We start from the raw sequence: 13,810 nt of genomic DNA on the forward strand, positions 1-13,810 counted from the left end.
GCTACAGGAAAGAAACTCAGCTTTCTGGAAAGAAGCTGATAATAGCTTCCCTAAGCACTGCTTTGGCTTCCTGCAGAGAGAAGTCTGGAGAGTTCCAGATATTTTTGTCTGTTGTTAAATTCAGCACACAGTTGCCATTACGGGCCTCTCTGAGAGCCTGATCGCTCCCAGCGTGAATCCCACATGGCAGCACTGAATAAAGAGAAGTGCTTGCCTTGCCTGCAAGAAGGAGAGAGATAATGCTCCCACATTTCCATAGGGGCTGTAAAGCAGATCTGAAGGCACTGTGGTGCCAGGCTTCTCTGGGTGCTGTGAGCTCAGTTGGTGTGCAGGCACAGAGCTCTGGCTCGTGTGAACGCCTCCCTGCTTTAGGATGGAACAGTGCACGGGGCAGGGAGTTTGGAATGAAGCCCCACTCCAAACAGAAGGATCCTGGTCACATACATGAAGCAGGAAGTTTAAGGGCAGTTCAAGCTTGGGTCACCACAGCAGCACATTTCACCTGGCTGAGGTAGGAAGATAGATTTAGCCTCTGCCAGTTTTTAAAAAGCCATAATCAGTTGAAGTTGCCAAGTGTTGGGAAACACTGTAAAATTCAGCTGGTGCCTCTGTCTGAGGGGAAAGTGATGAACAACTCTGGTGTTACATTTCTCTGTAGGAGAAGAAATAGGTGCAGCCTGAAGAAGCCAAGACTTATTTTTCACCCAAAGTACTTAAAAATCAGTTCAACTTAAAGTAAGTGTTCCACTACCCAGCCTGCTTTGTTAGTAATGCAAGAGTAATAGAAAAAATACATTGACAGAACTGTGTCTGCAGAGCAGAGAGCAAAGCCTGCCCGTGCTCACGGGGAACACTGTTACCAATTGCTGCAAGAGTGTTTCTCAAAATGGTTTATAAGGCATCAGCAAGTCTTTAATTTAACTGTGTGCCATTATTACATGCTGAGTGTGGTTTATTATTGTGCTAATAAACCATAAAGAAGACTCTATAACTTCATTACCGCAGTCAATTGCCATGTGCAGTGTTAATTTGCCAACAGATCATTAATTGCCGGCACTTGCTGCAATGTAGACATAAAGCAAAACTATTGGGCAGAGTTTCTTTCCCAGATTCTCTTCTGCTGACAGCAGTAAGACTGAGCACACACAGAAATAGCTGGGATTTGCCAGCAGAAAGGCTTAGGAGAAAGAAGCCATGGAGGTCTCCAATCCCAGCAGTCAAATCATGGAATCTGAGAATAATTTGAGTTGTAAGAGACCTTTAAAGGCAACCTATTCCCACACCCCTGCCGTGGGCAGGGACATTTCCATCTCGTCAGGCTGCTCAGAGCCCTGCCAACCTGACCTTGAATGTTCCCAGAAATGGGGTGTCCTGTGCCAAGGTGTTACCTCCCTCATCACAATTAAACTTCTTTATAGCTAATCTAAATCAATACTCTTCTAGTTTAAAATCATCACCCCTGTCCTATTTCTACAGGCCCTGCTAAAAAGTCTCTCCACGTTTCTTATAGGCCCCCTTTAGGAAGTGAAGGCTACAACAAGGAATGCCCACTGACTTCTGCTCCCCAGGCTGTACAGCCCCCAGTTCTCCCAGTTCTGGTCTCTAAGTATTCCCCTAACTGACCTCTTGGCCCAGCAAGAGTTTTCAAATAGAACCAGATCTATTCTGATTTGAACCTTTAAAAACCCATGTTTTACGCTATTTAAGGATTTCACAAAGGTAACTGGGAAATATCATTTTTTCTGTAGGGGGAAAACCAAACCAAAATATCTCATTTGGCTGAAATAAGCTTTTCAGTAAAGTGCTAAACTGCATTGTTACATTTGGTCTGTTCCGGGGGATCTGTTTTGCACATGAAGTTGGTTTGATCCCTCTTTATCTACCTAATGGAGAGTACCCCATGCACATACATGGTTGTATGTTACTGAGCCCTCCATGGTCAGCAACAGCTTAAAGTACTTGGGAAAGCTGCTGGAGTAAGAAAATGCAGTTTAATCCTGACAGAAATAAAGATGTTTACATAAGTCCAGCAATGCAAAGCAAAACATTTTGCTTTTGAAATAGTGGAAATGCCAAAACACCCTTAAAAATCTGTGATCCTGTGGGAAGTCCATCTTTTTCTTGATTCACAATAAACCTGAACACTGGAATTTTATCTGGGGATGAAATTCCAAATTGTATTCTGCTGCATCACTGCATTTTTTCCAGTTTCAGAACAAAAGTGTAATGGTCCTCATGCTGCATGTGGTGTAGCTGTCTCTCTTAATTATGCCATTACAACAGGGGATTTTTTAATGCTCACTTTCCCTGGATATTTACAGCCCCACTCAGTTCAGGTGCAGTATGGGGTTTATTAAGCTTCACAGGAGATGATATTTAAACTCCAATTCAGATTTGCTGGCATTGCAAAGGTTGTCTTACACTTTATTACCTGGAAATCTGAAAGGCTATAAGGTGATTAAAAATCCTGCCAGAGACAATGTGGGATATTCCTCTAGTTATGCACCCCAGAGGATTTACAGAGTGGGCCTTGACCCTGTGAGACAGAGATGGAAAAGTGCTCTGAGCTCTCAGCACCCTGAGGTGGCCCTGACCCCTGTTCTGGGAAAGTGCTGGTGTCTAACTGGGAAGTTTCTGTGGCTCTGATGACTAGGTGGAAATGTAGCACCATGGTCAGCTTTATCCTGAAGCTTGTTTCTAATTAGCAGGAATAAGGTAAGGGGAAAAATACAAGTGAGAGAGTGCCTGAAATTTTAAGGGCATTAATTGCCTCCCAGCTGTCAGGGTTGTAATTAAATTCATCTTGTTGACTTCAGCTTTGTTGTGATTATGTGAAATTAATCTTCAAGCACACTGAAAGCTTCCATTGCTGTCTGTTTTAGTGCTGAAACCAGCAAATCCCAAACAATATGCAGAGAAGCATTGGCATGTATCTGGCAGTCACCCAACCAAAAATGTCAAGTTAGAGAAATGCAATTAAACTTTTTTCCCAGTTTGCTTTTGTGCATTGTGTTTCCCCTTGTGTTTTCTCCCAACCAGGCTAAAACTATGTCTGTCTCTCTGGAAGGGCAGAAACTCAGCTGACAAATCACTTGAGGAGGTCACAAAAGTCCAGTTGCAATTCTCCTCCTGATCCTTAGCTTAAACTGGATTAGATGTAAAGGATTACTTGGAAATTTCAGCTCTCAAAGAACAAATCCCTCCTGCTTTTTAACTTTCGATTAGTGCTGTCAGCCTCCTGGTGCTGTGCATCACACACAGTTAAAAGCAGTTTCTGCCCCAGAAAGCTGGAACTCAAACCCCCTGCTTAGTATGCAAATGTATTACCTGACTTGTGCATATAGGTTAAAAATTTATGTATCAATGTAGTCAGTGAAAGCTTGCTATTAACATCAACTGGTACTCTAAGCCCTTTTTATGTAAGTGAGGTGTTTATAAATATCTTCATGCATTTTACACCCCTACTTTCAGGGAAAAAAAAAGTCATTTTTCCATGAATATATAAATACTCTTGTAGCTGCAGTTACTGTATTAATTAAACAATGTTCACTTTTAAGCAGCAATGTACCAAGGAGTAATTGATGGGGTGGGTGCTCACATCTAGGCAGAAACAATGTTTATTATCTCTGCTTGCTGCTTTTAGCTGCTAGGTTCTGCCTATGAGAATTTGATAAAACTGCCAGCATGATTTAGTTTTTTCTGTTGTGTTTTGATATTATCTTTGAGAAGCCAAAACCTGCAGCAAGAATCACCCGCTTCTCAGGGTGTGAGGTAATCAGGTACCCCATGATGTGTGAGATCTATGTGAAGGAAAAAAGCAATGAAATCTATATTGTGTGGACAAGAAATCAGCAGAAGAGCAGCAAAAATCAGCATTATTTCCTCTCCTGAATGTGAACAGTGAGTTAATATTGTTGAGTTGCATTCACTGAACAAGTCATGCAGGTGGACTGAATGCCTGAACTTCCTTGCAATCAGTGCTCCCTTGTGCCTGCTTTAACAACAGAGAAACTCCATGGAGGATGTTCTTTCTCTTACACCTGGAGTGAGCAGTTGGCACAATAAGGAACTGGGATGAAGGAGTTTGCAGTGCTGCATTTCCTATGTTTTGGTCTCCTGTAGCAATATTCACCAGCCACTAGCCAAGGAGGACACTCAGAGGTGTTGCACCTGTGGAAGGTACCTGGGAGCAGTGCACCCATGATGGAGAACACTGGGAAGTGCTGGGATCCAGCTGGGTCCTCTCTGTCTCCCCAGAAGTTTGCTCAGGTGAGTTGCTCTGTGGTCTGATTGACTAAAAAATCCAGAGCCCTTTTATCTGGATATTCCTCCCCACTTCTTTGGGGCACCTACCTGATTCTCCAGCTGCTCAGAGAAGGTTGTAATCAATATCTGCCCCTGCAGGCTGTGTACAAAGGCCCCACAGGATTCCTTTGGGGTAACTATTTGACACCAGTCTGGATGATGGAGAGCCCTACTGACCCTTTTTACCTTCGAGGGCCACATTCAGTCCTGCGGTGTTGTGTTACAACACATAACCCCTGTTCCTTGCCTCTAATACAGCTATGCTGTACGAAAAATGTCAACTGAGAGAGGGCAGAGCTCAATTTTCCAGAGCTTGTATTACAAGGAGAAGGTCTGCACGTGAAAGCAGCTGCTGGATGCTCAGCCTGGCTGCTGAGGTGGCCAGCCTGTTGCTGAAACCATTTGTTTCCCTGAATCTTACTAGGTGTTGCCTCACAGTCTAAATTTGCAGTAGCTCCAGTACAAACTAAAATCACTGGGGTATTTTTACCGTTCTGGAAAGCAAGAAGTTTTAATAAGCTGAGTATTAGCCATGATTAATTCCACTGCCATTGGCTACACACAGGGCAAGCATCCCCAACCACAGGCTCGTGTTCTAGCTTAGGGCAACTCTTGGCCTTGCTGTTTGTCAGCTCCCCTGGAGGGAAAAGCCACGAGGAATTACTGCCAACACTTGTAATACTGCAGGACTCCATCAGCAGAAAGAGATGAGACTGGTGTCTCAGAGAAATCTTTCCTTCATTGGCTGCATCATCCAAAAGTTATCATGTGGATTTCAGAGGGAAATACTTATCCATGTGGGCTGGAGCAGCATTGGATCTATAGGTAAACCTCTAAGAGAGGATACTAAACTACTGGAGTTTTGGGAAATTTAGTCAAAGTCCCTGCATCAAGGAAGGTCAGGTGTGCTCTGTTAGGTCAATCTGAGCTGTCTCCTTTCCCAGAAAACCTGACCTGTTTAGCTGGGGTGTCTAAGGAGCCTAATTGCTGGAAGCTGTCCCTGCAGCCTGTAGATAGAACCAGTAAAAACAAGGAATAGCCCACCTAAAGTATGGTATAAGGAGAATTGAAATTAAGATTGTAAGGCACGGTGTGGAGGGTGAGACAAACCACTGCAAAGTGTGTAAAGTGTGTTATGTTCTGTAGGAAGTGCTGAGGTTCCTGGAGTTCATTGTCCCAAAACCTGCTGACACCTCATTTAGCAGAACTTGTCCCAGGCATTTGGATGGGTTTGGCTCATTTTCTAAGATCCCTGAGAAAATAAATTACAGGCTTGGGGTGCAACCTAACTGTTCCTTTTCTGGCCAAAACTAATTTCCTCATACAATTTGACTAAGCTCAGCTGAAAGTTCTCTGGTAAGTGCAGTCACCACGTTCCTTAGGTTATAATTCTGAAATCTCATACCTGCTCCACAAAGAAGCTTTTCATCCACCCTGGCAGCCCAGCCCTCCATCCCAGCAGGGGAGGGCACCACAGTTTGGGTTTGCAGTAACCCCAACAGGGCAGTGCTGCTGTTACCAAAGCCCAGCTGGAGCACTTGAGGCTGGGGGGGTTTGCAGAGCTCAGCCACCTTCCCAGCAGTTCTGGCTTTCTGTGCTGCCAGGAGTCCTGGAGCCCAGGGTGGGCTGCAGCCCCAGGGTCAGCACAGCACAGGCAGGAGCAGAGGCTGCCCAGGAGCTCCAGGCTTCTCCCTCCTGGAGCTGGCAGGATCTGCACTGCAGATGGATCCTGGGATCTTCTGGGCTATGAGGATCTTAAGTACAGATTCCCCCTTACAAGGCTTTTCTACCTTCCTTGCTGAAAAACAGGAAAATTGCTGTCCCTAAATTTAACCCCAAGGTTATGATTTTAACCCCAATTTCTTTCAGAACTATTTATTTTAGGCTGCTCTATTATATTTTGAGCAGTGCTGACAGGCGATGGTTCTGGAATAGAGAAATGTCTTGCAACCATGGTAACACAATGTACTCATTGGAAAGTTTCCTGATATTAAAAAAATCATTTTGCCACAATCTTGCCCATTAGATTTCCTATGATATTCCAAGGCTTTTTGTTTGAATGCACAGAAGCCTTTGAATGATCAGGATACATTGCAGAGAGTCACTCTGACATGATACACAACATTTGCCCCTGGAGCACATGACAGGAAAAAGCCCAAAGGAATTTGCTTTTGAAAGTTATCAAGCTGGAAGAATTAGAACTATCATCAATAAAGGTTCCTTTTGTTCTGGTCTATTGTAGAATTCCCTTGCTTGAGATACAAACACAGATAATAAAAAGTGTTTGTATAAATACATTAACAAAAAAAGGAGGGCCAAGGGAAATCTCCCTCCTTTTTTGGACACAGTGGGGAGGGTTGTCACCAAGGATGAGGAACAGCCTGAAGAACTGGGCAATTCCTCTCCACTTTTTCATTTTGTTACCCTTTCTCCCAGTGGGATAGAATTCCTGCTTGCTGAAATCACCACTCTCGCCTCTGTAAATATTACACACAGCTTACCTCTCTCCATTATTGCTGTCTCTCTCCTGAATTTATATCTACTCTTACTCTTTTGCTCCTGTATTATGCCAAATTAAAATCTCCTAAGTGCATGAAAAGTGGTGACTGTAATGCCTGAGCAAAAATTAATAAAGCCAGGAGAGAACATGAAATCAATAATCTGATTCTGACAGCTTGCTTTGTCTCTGTGGCCAGGCTCTAAGGATGTACTAGTGTTTCCCTCTGTTTAAAATTAATTGAACTATTTTATCATATCAGATAAGAGTGCACTCTTTGTGCTATTGAAGTAATAATTATGACATGATAATTACAGGCTGTGGCCAGCATGATTCTGTGAATGAGTCAGCACAGGCAATTAGTTTGAGACAGCAACTTTGTGTGAATGTGTCCCTACAGACAGAGCTAAAGGATGGTCTGGCTGCTTATTATCTCTGTTCCTAAAGCTTCCTTATTCACAGGAGGCTAAGGCTTTTTTGATGGTTGTTGTGGTTTTGGGAGGGAATTTGGGAGGGGTTGTTACTGATTTTGTTTCCAGTTTGGCCAATCCATTTGTACAAATATAATGGAGGAAGTTTGTATAAATGTAAGGAATCAGAGACAGAAAAAGCCAGCAACGGGGCCAGTACCTAAGGCTGGGGGTTCTGAGCTCTGTGGTAGTGTCCTTTGAGGAATTCTGTTTGATGTCAGGACAATTTGGGCTCCCCATGCCTGCTGCATCTCAGCGTGACTCCATTAAAGCTGATCCACCTCCGAGTTTCCCAAATCATCCTTCCCTGTGATTTCCTGCTGACAAGCCTGTGCCCCCTGAGCTCTCTGAAAAGCCTAAAGGATGTCCTGCAAGAAGGAAGATAGAATACTTGTTAGCAGAAAAGGCTAGAAGCATCAAATGTTGCTGAAGAACTGCTTGGTTTTGGCAGCTCAAAGCACGAGGGTATTTCATCCCAAGCCATTCACAGTCTGAACCAGGAGACCTGGTAAGCAGAGATGTGTGCAGATACTGAAAGAATGAAACCATTTTGGGAGATGAGAGAGGGTGCAGTGAAGTGATTTGCTCCCAGAGGGAAGGTAGGAAAGGAGGGGTTGTTTGATTTGAGTTCTTGCCCTCTGTGATCTCAGGTGAAAGAAGGAATAATCCTGATCTCAGAACACATCAGTAATTCACTGCAATAAATAACACGCAGGGCAACAAACTGAAGAATGAAGAGAAAACACAAGGAACAGCTGCTGACTAAGGGAATATCTTCCATCCTGTGAGCTGATGAGACAGTGGAAGGATCATTATGGGATGGTGTAATTAATGATGATTCCTATCAGTGTGATCCAACAGAGCTGGTTTAGGGACAGTTTTCATTGCTTTGCAGGGCTCAAGTTTGCAACCCTAATTTTCTTTGGCTCTCTGTGTAATTATATCTCAGCTGTATTATTCCTTTATCACAATGTTTATTTTGAAGCTGATTCCACCTTAGGTATACAAATATGAATGCCATAAGGTCAGGCCAGATCCCAGGCAGCAAAAATGGAGAGGGCATATTTTTATTCCTTGAATTCTCTGCTGTGTCACCATCTGTGAAATTTCATGAAAGGTGCCACTGCCTCATCCCAGATCCCTGGTGGATGTGATGAGCTACAAGGAGCTGTCAGCAGGAAGGGTTTATATAGAACATATTGCCTCCTGATAAAAGGAACCAACATGTCAACACATGTACAGCAAGTCACTATTAGGTCTGGATTTGGAGTTCAAGAGACAGATGCTCTCTCATATCCCAGGGCTCCATGGAATTCTGCTAACACCAAGTGAGAATGTGATTCATTCAAAACCAGGGGCCTGTCCCATGGCTTGTAGGAGAGAAAAATTGTGTCCTGTAACCTGCAAAAGAAAGGCATATTTATTTATTGGGAAAGGCCCTGTTGGGTTGAGGATAAACATGTGCTGTGCTTGAGCTTTGCAGGTCAAAAGGAAATTGGAAATATTGTCCCATGCAGCCTAAATGACAACTCTGAGTGGCACCCAGCAGAACTCCTGGACATGGAGTGCCTGGCTGAAACTCAACTGTAAGAATAGTAACAAAAAGTAAGAAAAGTAAGAAAAATAACAATGTCAATACAATTTTTTTAAATAAGGAATTATATTCCTTATTTTTCTTTTGTTCTCTTCATGTGGCTGCTGTACCTTTATAAACACCCTCTCCCCTCTTCTTCCCCACTGACTATCAGAGAAAATAGTTGGACATGAAAGCCAGATACATCTTCAGGAGCATTTTCCTTTCCCTTACGTAACTGGATATGAATATTGATAATTGCTATCTCTGACACTCTTCCTGTTAACAGGTTTCAACCTGCAAAAGAATCCAAAGTACCATGTATAAAATCCTAAATATTAAAATTCCTAGTCTCTGCCAAAAATAATGTTTACAGCTTTCCAGTTTCTTCCCCTGAATGAAGAGGGGAACAAATATTAAATAATAGTAGAATGAGAGAAATGTTGGCTGGAGAGGACCTCTGGTGGTCAGTAACTCAAATTCCCATTTGGAGCAGGACTATTGCCAGCAGAGCCAATAAAGAAAGCTGCTACAAAGCAGAGACGCTCCATGCTTGTGTTTTTAATTATGTATGCTCCTTCACTTCCCACAACAGAGCAGGTTTCTGTGTTACTGGGGAAACCACAGCCCAGGGACAGAGTGCAGCAGCCCAGGGCTTGGCAGGGAAGGAGCTCTGAACTGAGAGCAGTGGGACACCCTGGTTGCAAAGGTCGTTTGCACCTGAAAAGTGGTTTGTAGCTCAGCCCTGCTGTCCTGGTGGTTGGAATCTGCAGGAAGAGCTGCTCCATGTTGGTGTCTCACAGCAGAGATGTCAGAGTGGAGATTTAGGATATCCCATCATCTCTGATCCCGTGGGATATGGCTGGGAGGTCAAAATTGACAGCCGAAATTATTTTGGCCAAGATTTTGTTAAGGAAACAGTAACTGATGTTGAATGTCATTTGTTGATTCACACCAGTGTATGTTTTTCTGAGTGACAGTGGTGCTGAGAACCCAGCAGGATCAGGAAGTGAACCAAAATGTACACAGGGGTCAATTTCACAGAGCCACAGATACAACTGGAAGAAAGTAAATTTAAAAATATGAGATATTACAAAATATTAATTATGAAAAAGAAGCAGTACAGTTGGGACTGTGCAGTGTGAGGCTCTTTGCTCTGACTTTAACTTACTGTGAAATCCAGCCTATAAATGTGATCCAAGCTCTCCAGTTGCTCTCATTAGGAGGGAAGGAAAGCAGGACATGTGGTCCTGCATGGGATTGCTGGAGAACCAGGGAAATAATCTAAGATTTGTTTGTGCAGTTTGAACACCATTTCTCAAACAATTTATCCTACAATGACATCTGGTGGTTGTTTTCTTTGACAGGAGATTTCTTGCAGAAGTATCCTGCAGGAGTTGATTGGGGGTGAATATTCCTGGTGGCAATAATTCCCTGGGGTTCTGCTTTTGGGGAAAAACTGGAGGACACTGAGACCTGTTCCCTGCTCCTGGCAGCAGCCTGGTGCCCACTCAGGAGCTGGTGATGCCCAGTATTTGCCAGGAGAATCTGCAGGGCAGTCTCCTCACCCCCTCATTGCTGCTCCCACCCTCATGGCAGCATCTCACCTCTGCTCCTTGGGTGCCTGGACAAGACATCCAGGTGGGCATTTGGGCACCTGTGCCTAGCACAGGTGGTCTTATGGCCACCAGGTGGAACCCAAGCCATGTCTGTCTTCTCAAACTTTTGCTGCCAAAAGCTCCTTTCAGAATTTGAAGGCAACTCAGTGCTCCTCTTCTGTGGGTTTATCCTTCGGGGTGCTGCCCTGCTCAAGGAGAACCCAGGTCCTCGGGGGGGAACGCCCAAGGGAAAATTTTGCAGGCAGCAGCGAGACATGGAGTTTTAAAACTGATTGGTGAAGGAGTAACATGAATGAATTTCCTGGATTTTGGTCCATATTAAAGTGAGGCAGCAAGGCAGCAGCTAAGCCCTGACAGCTTCTGGAGTCAAATATTGCCTTGTTTCTTGGGGAAAAGAGCACAGAATACTGAGCTTGGTCTGTAAAGGTCTCAGTCACACAGTCAGGCTCCAGCTGTCCTGGGATGGATTGCTGTCTGATACTCAGTATATTCAAACCCAGCATTATTAATTAAAATTGTTTCAGTTAGATTTCAAACTAAATTCTTAATTTTGATATCCTCTCACTAGATCCTCAAAGGATTTTGCCTTGGAAAATCACTGGTTAATGCTGGGAACCACTAGTGGTGGTTAGCACTGACTTTTGTTTGCTACAAAATTATTTTTATCACTCCAAGATATTACAAATAACTTGGGGGATTTATGTAAAATATGTGTTTTTATAAAAGATTAACAGAATTTTGGTTGTGTTTTACTTGTTTGTTTTTTTTTTCCCTGTGGCCTTTCAAAGACTTGAAAACTGCTAGGAAAAAAATGGTGTGTATATATATACATATATATATGTATATATATGTATGTATGTATGTATATGTATATATGTATATGTGTGTGTATATCCCATTTAAAAAATGTTTTGGGCAGTGTGTATATATACACTTTTCAGTCTTTCTCCTAGGGTTAAGAAGGACCTCCCACTTGCCAGACCAGAGCAGGGTGAGGATGCAGCAGCTGTTGCTGTTTATGCTCTAGGATTTTGCAGGCTCCCCCCAGAGCAGGTACATGCACAGCAGGTCCCACATTTGGACCCCCATAGCTCTGCTGCTACTGCTGCAGCTCTTTTCCCTTTGTTTCCCTGCCAGGACCAGCAATTATGGGCTTTTTATTCCTCCCCTCAGAGAGGGAGCCCAGAGTCAGCCCATGAAGATCAGACATGGTTAACACTCTATGGCTTGCTGACTCACACACCAAAGATCATTCCTAAATATCTTTGTACTCTTTAACCCACTGTTTCTTCCCATTACTGGCTCTGAGAGAATATCTGTGATTCCTGCTGAAATCCCTGGCTGCTCAGGATGCACCATGGGTGCCCTGCTCTGCGTCCCAAAATCTTTATCATCTTGATCTACTTTGCTCTAATGTTTGCTCTTGTTTATTTGCAGTGGTGTCATGTCACTGAGGTATCAGGATCTGAACTCATTTCTTTCATGGTTTAACAGTCTAAATGTGTGTTATCAATGATGCATAAGATGCCATAACCCAGCTCTACCATCTGTCTGCTGGCTGGGGAGGGGAGCATTAGGATGTCTCACCAGCAAATGCCACAGTGTTTTGCTTCAACATCAAAACCACTGTGAGTTTTCTTCTCTTCTTTAAAACAAAAAAATTTGTTCTTCTACTAAAATTTGACCTAATTAGGGCAAGCAACTTGAAGTAAAATATTTCCTTTACAGACCACTGAAAACTTTCTAATTGATCTAAAATTTGATCAGAGTGTATTTTCATTTTTCTTGAAGGGGAGTTGCCCTTTTTGAACTTGCCTGTTCTTCTCTCCCCTTAAAGGAATTATATGACTTGAGGCCACAGTGGTCAGACAACCATGTTGATAGGAAAGTGTGGTGTTCCCCTGTTGTGCCTGCCTCACAGGTGATTTATTAGTGAAATGGAGATGTATTTCAGCTGCTCTGTGAGTGGCATTTCATTTCCTGAGGTGTCCTGAGACCCAGAGCAGGACTAGGGCTCTGACAGCTCAGCTCTGTCACCTTATAGCAGCTTTCCCACCTCTTCTGAGGTTTCCAACTTTCTGCTGAGGTTGTCTTGGTAGGAGATGGCAGAGCTGATGTGTGTCAGCCCTGCTCATCTGGCTCTGCAGGACGAGCTCCAGCCCCTCTGGAGAGGGTTTGTGCCAGCTCAGGGAGCAGCACACGTTCATTTCTGCAGCACCTTGTACCAGGGCAGCAGCTCTGGCAGTGACAGGGCAGGTGTGACTTCTCTGTCCTTCCAGAGCAGCACCCTGGCACCTCTGCACCCTTTCTGTCAGTGCTGCTGAAAGAACTTGAGCTGTACCTTTAGCTTGTTCCCTTCCACCAGCCAGAAGAGTGCAGAAGTGAGTGACAGGCACGAGATACCAATGAAATTTTTATAATGGCAAAAAAGATTCAAGAAGGTACAGCAAAAGTGGTTGAATATTGTATAGAATGAAATGAATATGCAGAAGGATAACAGATTGCACAGGGAGATTTTTCTGTGTGTAAAATCACTCATCTCCACAGCCATCACTTAGCAGGAGCCTCATCCCTCTCAGTGCCTGGCATCAGTGTCACCATCTGCTCCCTGGTGCTGCCACTGCACAATGGCCTCGCTGTTCTCAGCCTTCCAGAAAAGTCAATTGCTTGAAATACAATTTTAAAAAGCCATTCCACTACTTTTCAAACTATGTCCAAAAAGAAGTGGGTAGGAATGAAAGGTTTTAGTGGGAATGGTGAGAAATAAACAGGAATCACTGATAACACACTGGAGTGCTGCTGGAGAGAGAAAAGGCAGCAGTAGCCCCAAGCAGTCCAGGCAATCATTTCCCCCCTGTGGATTGAATTTATTTACACTTTTCTGTGCCTTTGTTGAGCCAAGCCAGAGCAGCTGAGCTACCTGGTGTGGTCATTCCCCCTCTGCACTCACCTAAATCAGGTTTTGGGGGAAATGGAGATTTATTACAGCTGCTTTGTGAGTACCATACCTAAACTCAAACACTACCTGCACAAAACCTGAGCACAGCCCCCAGCCATTTCTGCCTCCCTGGTCCAGCTGCATTCAGCAGCAATCTGAAATTAATTCACAGTCTGAAGATGTGGATGGGAGGTTTGCTGAGAACCTGTGAATGGCCCCACTGCAGTACTGGGTTTATGACTTAAGAAGAGAGTGATTAAGTTCCATTTTCATAGGACAAAACACTTAAAATATTTCATTTCCAGCAAATGTTGAGCCTTTGGGGAAAATTTAAAAAAGATTTTTCTTCTGAGAAATACAGATTTTACTTTGTGCTACAGTTGTCACTATGGATGAATATTGCTCAGC

Source organism: Haemorhous mexicanus, chromosome 15 (genome assembly GCF_027477595.1).
Source record: "Haemorhous mexicanus isolate bHaeMex1 chromosome 15, bHaeMex1.pri, whole genome shotgun sequence".
NCBI lineage: Eukaryota > Metazoa > Chordata > Aves > Passeriformes > Fringillidae > Haemorhous > Haemorhous mexicanus.